The 7,229-nt window shown below is 53.8% G+C and overlaps 1 long non-coding RNA gene across 1 annotated transcript; it reads left to right on the top strand.

Moving 5' to 3' along the window:
• Positions 1–429: 429 nt before the first annotated feature.
• On the top strand, positions 430–6,953 carry LOC140605546 (uncharacterized). Its single transcript, XR_012008195.1, has 3 exons — positions 430–736; positions 1,136–1,325; positions 5,793–6,953. It is a non-coding gene; the product is annotated as an uncharacterized lncRNA (long non-coding RNA).
• The last annotated feature ends 276 nt before the right edge of the window (positions 6,954–7,229 follow it).

Below are 7,229 nucleotides of genomic sequence, written 5' to 3'. Positions count from 1 at the left end.
TGGGCAGGTCCCTTCCAGCCCCTCCCGACCTCCCAGCCCGCGATCCCCGAGCGGAGCGAGCCCGCGGGCGCCCGCCCTTCCCGGTGCGGCCGGCCGGGTGGGGTCCCCGCCAGCGGAGCGCGTGCGGGTGGGGGCGCTGGAGCGCAGGGACCCCGGGGTGGGGGCCTGTTCGCGCGTTGTTGCCCGCGCCGTATTCCTTGTCCCCGGCGCCTGCTCGGTGCCATCCCAGTGAGTTTGATTGAAACGCGGCTGCGAGGAGATGTAGAGCAGGGAAGGCGGCGCGAGGCGGGAGGGCGAGGCGGGAGGGGCGAGGCGGGAGGCGCGAGGAAGGGGCCCCGGGAGGGAAGGCGCCCCGGCGGGGATGGGGCCCCGGGCCGGGAAGGGTCCCCGGCGGGGTAGGGGCCCCGCGGAGGCGGGAGGGCAGGGGCGGTCACCACCGGAGGCGCTGCCCGGCGACTCCTATTGTGAAGCCCGCGGCTGTCCCCTCCCGGGCGCGGGATGCCAGGGTCAAGTGTCACTTCCTCTGGCAGTCAATCTCCAATATTCCTTGTAATGTTTCTAAATGGACGAATTCATTACGCGGGGACATGTGAATGGGGAGCGGCCGCCGGCGCGCTGGGTCGAGAGCGTCCACTGAGGGTTCACTTCGCACCGCGAGCGCGGCCGGCACCGAGGACGAGCCCAGTCAGCCCCGCTCCCGCCCGGCCGCCGCGGGCCTAAAGGTCACCTAGGGAAGGTGAGCAAGTGCAGGCGCCCGGAAGGAAGCTCGATTGTCTCGGGTCCGTGGCGCGGCCCGGCCTCCCCTCCCTCCGCCTCCCTCCTCCCTCCCGCAGGCCTGCGCGGTGCAGAACGGCCGGCTCCGGAGCCCGGGCGCACACGCGTCCCTGCGCCCGCCGCGCGCCCACGCACGGGGCATCCACGCGCTGGCCGCCCTCACGGCAGACGGTCGGGGGATGGGGGCGGAAGGCGGGGGGCGGGGGAGGTCGCTTCTTAAAATCCAGGGGCTCTCCTAGCTAAGGAGATGGCCGCAGGGTGGCAAGAGGAGTTAGACCGCCGTCTCTCCTCCCGCTGTTTTTTAGAAGAAGCATTAAGTACAATTAGAAAGGAAACACCTCCCTGTCCCTTCTTCCCGCAGGACCACAGGACAGGAGTGGGCGGCGGCAGGCGGATCTGGGGAGGAGAGTCAAACTGATGCAGGAGCCGGGATGCCCAGGGAGGAAGGCCTGCCTCGGCTGTGGCTGGGTGGCAGTGAGGGCTTCCCCAAGGTGGTCCTGGAGCTCAGAGGGGCCAAGGAGACGGAGCACACCTCCCCAGAGTTTCTCCAGGTAGATTTCAAATGGGGTTGGCTGTAGATGAGGGGGCCAGCGAATTACCTGGTGACCGGATGAATCCCTGAGTCTGGGGAAGGGAAATAACTTGCCTCCTAGAAGCTCCTCCATCCCTGCCCACCTCAGACACCAGAAAGCTATGCCTCTCTTTCCTTTTCTTCCCGAGGTTCTCCCCGGAAGGAGGAGGAGGAGGAAGGTTGGTGGAGTTCAAACTGCCAGGGGATATGGAATGGTTGTGTTTGACCCACTGACACCTACGTCGCTCTGGGTACACGTGGTCACCCCCTGCACACGTGTCTCCAGCAGGAGCCCTGGGGATACCCTAATGCCGGTGGAGAGTGGTCTCCGTCTGCACAAGCCCTACCTGGCTGGAAAGAGATGTGAGACGGTTGAGTCGGGGAGGGGGGTGCAGTGGGCACTTACTTCATGCCGAGTGGAGGAGAAGGGAGGGTCTCTGGTGTGCGGTGCACAGACGCGGAAGTGAGGTTCCGTTTTACTCTGGGGCTGGTGGCCCGTGGAGACCCAGCCGCAGGTAGGAGGGGGCATCTCTGCTTCCTCTAGATTTTAGACGATAAAGCGGAGAGGGAGGAAGTGGCTTGCAGTTCAGACACAGCCACAATCTGCTTGTTGGGGTTGTTACGTGTTTCTAGCTGCCCCCCACCCCAGGTTTCAGACTTCATCCCCCCAAAACATGGTTTTTTAAAAAGTCAAATGTGAGGGGCTGTTGGAATACTGTGATCTCTATAATGGATCCCGTCTTGGTTTCTAGTCAGATGGTTCATTTTCACCATCATCTGAGAGTCTATTTTAAGCAGAGGGTTTTAAACTGTTTGCAGTTTGGTTTACCTGGAAATACACCTCCCCAGAGAAGGCACAGTTTGCTGCAGCTTCACTCCCCACAAGGGCGTGCGGGTTACATGTGTGAGGTCAGCTCCAAACCTATTTGTCTTTTCTGTCCTTTAGTGGCACTCAGTGAAAAAAAGGGCAATTTGCTTAATTTAAGAAAGTGACACATATGAACCGGTAAATGCAAGATAATGCAACACAGCTGACATATTTGGCAGATTAAATCCTGGATTTTTTTTTTTTACAAAATTCCAGATTTTAAGTTATTTACTCAATCTTCAATTATAATATTAAAAGGACAAACATTAAGGGGTCTTTGGTGCCTATATTTTTTTTGTAAAGCAAGCTCTTCTATAATTTCCCACAAAATACATTTTTTTTACTTAAACTTGTCTTTAATCAAGCTTCTCAAATAATAATACAAATGCTGTGTTCTCATTTTCCTGCCTCCTATAAGCCTCTGTACCAAAACACTATAAGGTCAAGCACTTGCTTTTTATTTATACATATTAAAATTGCTCCTAAGAGTCGAGTTTCCAAACACAATGTGTCAGGACAGGAAGCAAATGTTGTTTTAGGGGAAGATTCCAATAACAACCCCATTTATGCAAGCACATTAGAGCAGAAAGAATCATTTCTGTTAGTTAACATTTTTAAGCCAGAAAATTAAAAACAAATATTTAACTTCCCAATTTGGAATTCGGGTTGGCATTTGACTGCAAAACTTTTACAATGCATACTCAATGAGTTAAACACAATCTTTACTAGCCAAATAAAACTGCATTCGTGTGGTTCAAAAATAAGTTTGAATAAACTGAAGGATAAATAAAATGTGTGAGGATGCCCAGGGAGGGAGCTGATGTGTGTGAACTTGGCCAAGAGACAGCTTTTGGACTCGGCTCAATTCAGGGGTTTTAAGATATCTTTTATTAGATGCTATATTTAGAGAAGACAACTATTAAAGAAATAGGCACACTTACAAACATTAACAGTTCCCGCTTTGTTCTCTTCCAGAGCGACTTTTATAATAAAGCCCTTTGGGGAATGAACTTGCTCTTTCCCCATCTCCACTTCTCCCTTTCTGTTTGGGCCCCCCCAAGAGAGGGTTCTGTGATTGTGCTGGGTTTATCTCATTTCCCCTACCCAGGCTAGCAGTGGGGAGCAGGAACTGGGACTTCATGGCTCACTGGAAGGCCTCTTGTGTGCTCCCTGCCCCTCCTTCAAGTCCACAAAGGAAGGAGGTTTCTAACTTGGGCACCACCCCAAACACCTACCACCGCGACTGTGGCTTTTTGTCCCAACACACACCTGGCAGGGCGTCCCTAAGGTCTAGCCTAGCTGGCCTCCTTGGCTCTCGGGGGGGGAGACACCCTAATAGTTCCTCTGTGCTTTCCCAGCGCACTCCGCACCTCCAAACCCCCTCTCCTGAGAAAAAAACAAGAGCCTAGCAACCCTACAGTCAGGAGCTCAGGCTCAGGCCTGACTCAGGGCTCAGACTTGGGGTAGCCCCAGGTGGGGCCTTTGTGGGAGAAGGCTGCCTGGGCCAGGAACCCCAGCACCCAGTAATCAGCTTGCTGGGCACCCCGAGGCAGCTTGCACTTCCTGGCCATGGTGAAGCTGGAGGTCCGGCTCCAGCTCATATCCAGACTCCCCCAACCCTGGATCTTTTGAGCTTGGGTCCACCACCCTATGAGCTGGAAGCCGCCATTCCCCGGGTCCCAAGGCTGACAAAGGCACAAATGCAGGTGGCCAAGGGCCCCCTTGTCTCTGTGTTGGTGATTATTTGCGGTGCCTGTGGATTGGAGATAGGGAGGCAGGAGTGCAGGCCTGCAGGAAAAGGCTCGGCCTCTGGGTTTCTCCAGCGGTCCCTGGATTTAGGAAACACAGCTGCCTCCTCCCCTCGGCCCCCTCCTCCAAAGAGTAAAGAAGAGTGTTGCCCCCACATCCCTTTTCTGTTTCTGTTCCGAGGGTTTCAGGGTATATACTCTTTCACCTGGGATGATGGTTCACCGTTACTTTTAAATTCTAGCTAAACAAAACATGTTATGGATAGCCATAAAGGCAGTATCCCTCTAATCAATACCTCTGCTGGTTACGAACAAGCCCAGGGAAGTCAGCAGAGGTCAACATCAAGCCCAGACAAAGGTGTGGGAGTCAATGTACAGGTTGATATTTTGTACCCATTTGATGGAACTCCCTTTCCCCACAAGGTCTCTTCTGCCCTTGTCTCCCATGCTGACATTTGGTCAACCTGCCCCAGGCTAGGGACCCCTCTGTGTCCCACTGAGCTCGGAGTTCCTTCAAAAACAAGCCAGAGACGAAGGGTGGGGTGCAGGCGGGCTGGACTCCCTTCTTCCCATCACACAGCGTCTGCAGCCAGGCCTCAGGTACTGAGGTCAGACACCTGGGAAAACGAATCCGTGCAGAGATACAGACTCCAGTGAAGGAACACTCCCACAAATGTTATAGCTTAAAGATGGGGAGAAGAGGAGGGGAACCTGGGGGGCTCAGTGGTGCCTTCGGCTCAGATCATGATGGGTGGCGGGGCGGGGGGAGGGGGTGTCCTGGGATCGAGTCCTGCATCAGACCCCCTGCTCAGCGGGGAGTCTGCTTCTCCCTCTCCCTCTGCCGGCTGCTTGCTCCTCCTGCTTGTGTTCTCTTTCTCTCTGTCAAATAAAAAAAAATCTTAAAAAAAATAAAGATGGGGAGAAGAGGAGGCAGAATGGGTCAGATTCCTGAGGCCTTTAGAACTGTCAGCTGTCTTGTGGAAATAAAGACCTTTAAACGTGTGTGCTGAGTAACCAGAACACGGTTTAGACCGAAGAGGTGTTGGGTCTTACCCCACCTGAGAGAGAATAATGGGTCCTGGAGCCCTGCAGCCTTAGCAATAAGTGGGATCATCAATCAGTTTTTAAAGAGGCACTCGGGCATGAATTTGCAAACCGAGCTGAGCCGTGAAATCATGGACTCCTCTGCCTTGCAGGAGGCTCCCTCGCCACTTGCAGAGACACCCGTATCTACGTTAAATCTGGGAAACGGCAAACATCTAAAAAATAAACAGATCCCTGGGTCCTCCTTCACCAGGTTGATCAAAATGGAATGACAGACTTCCGGAATTCACCTAAACGCACCCCGGCCCCCCAAGATAGCTGCGGAAGTGCCCGCTGGCACCTCCCCGGTGGCTGCAGGGAGCTCTCTGGGACAGCAGTGAAACAGCCTAGGCAGGGCCAGCTGCTCACAGGAAACCAGCTTCTCTCTCCATTCCCGCCAAGGGAGGAAAGCAGTCTGCCTCCCGAGCTGGCCGAAGCACACAAACATCTGCCACAACTTTCCCAGACTTCTGACCCTGCTCGGTTCTTCTGGGGACACCTGTCTCCAGCCATAGAAACTGCCGGTGCAGAACCGCGCCGACCGGCGGGCCGCGTGAGGTCCGAAGCGGAAGGCGAATCCCACCGCCCACCTCCCTCCCAGCAACCCCCCACCCACAGAGGCAACTTTGATCAAGCATAACTTTCTTTTCCTTTGGCCCCAAGCTTCCGCAAACGCGCATTTCTCTCTCAGCCAGAACCTCAAAAACCTTTTGGACTGATTCTGTCCCCTCTGGCTCTCTGTCTGCAGTGATCCTGAAAAGGACCATCCGCGATGCCACCGACCGTCGGATTCGATGACTTCCCACTGGTTCGGGAGCTGGCTTTGGCTACCTTGGGGACCCGCAGCCCTCCGCACCTCCCTCCACAAGTTCATTGCTAAATGATTTGCAAACTTAAACGATTATAATTGTTCCCTTGCCTCGGCCCAAAGAAATCCTGCTAAGACAAGAGCCTGATTAGCAAATCTAGCCTTCCTCTGCATGTGGCAAAATGCAATAAAGAGCTAGGCTTTCTTTTTTTCTCAATAGTATCAACAACGGGCTTTGGCATCAAATTCTGCAGTGCCTGTTGGTGTGCTTTTAAACACCCACTCTGGGTATTTAAAAAATGAATCGGCGCACAGTCACCTCTGTGGTTGCCTGTGGGGAAGGAGCCCGTTGGCAGACACCTCTGCAGCAGCGCGATGGGTGTCCTTCCATGAAAGCGACGCCAGGGGGCAAGAGGCGTTAACAAAGAACGGGTGTAGACAGCTGCCTTTATCTGCCCGTGCGTGTCACACGTTGCAGGGCGAAATGTCATTTTGCAAGGTTATCCGTTTCCAATTCCACACAGAGCCTTATCGCTCATCGTTTACCTCGTGGGCACAAACAAACAGCCTCTTTAAATAAAACCAGGCAAGGGAAACATATACCTTTGTACAATTAAAAATTGCACAAGAATGCCAAAATGTATTGAACCTTGCTGTTAATCCGACTTACCTTGCTGATACTTTGGCCTAATCCTATTTTCTCCTGCAGGAGAATGATTCCGCAAGGCCACGTTTTTTTGTTCTTCTGGAGGATGGTTTACCTGGCCAATGGGCTGAGGGGTGCGAGCTCCCCACCCCAACCCCCAGCCACCTGAGGCGGGGCGGAGGATGGCGGGCTGCCTGCCTGGCCCAGCAGGCTGGAGGTCCGAGAGCACAGAGCCTTCTCTGCCAGGCAGAAAGCAAACGAAATCACTCAAGGGAAACTTGGCTGGAGACAAAACACATTCAATTTCCTGACTCCGCTTTCTCTCCCGAATTATTTGCCTTTGCAGAGGCACGTGAAACAAATGAAACATAAAAATGGAACCTCCCTGGCAAAGAAAAAAATTTTTTAAGAAAGGATCTGGTAATAACAATAATAAAAATGAAAGAAAACAATAACACGGTAGCTCTTTTAAAAAATAAACTCCTTTTTCACCTAAAGTCCTTTTGGCAAATTCTCATTTGCCGGGGTGGTGAGGACAATGAGAGCCTGCGCTGACCGAGGCTCCCCAGCACTAACGGTCCTGGAAGCTTCCACACGGCTTATTTGGCCTTCTTTTTACACCTTCACCTTGCAGACAGCAGCTTCTGGTGACCCTGACCTGTGCCTGGCTCCCCTATCCCACTGCCTGAGAAAGGGAGCCAGTCTGAGCGGGGGGTGAGGAGCTGCCCAGG

Source organism: Canis lupus, chromosome 15 (genome assembly GCF_048164855.1).
Source record: "Canis lupus baileyi chromosome 15, mCanLup2.hap1, whole genome shotgun sequence".
Taxonomy (NCBI): Eukaryota; Metazoa; Chordata; class Mammalia; order Carnivora; family Canidae; genus Canis; species Canis lupus.
This window is presented reverse-complemented; position numbering and strand designations above follow the sequence as displayed.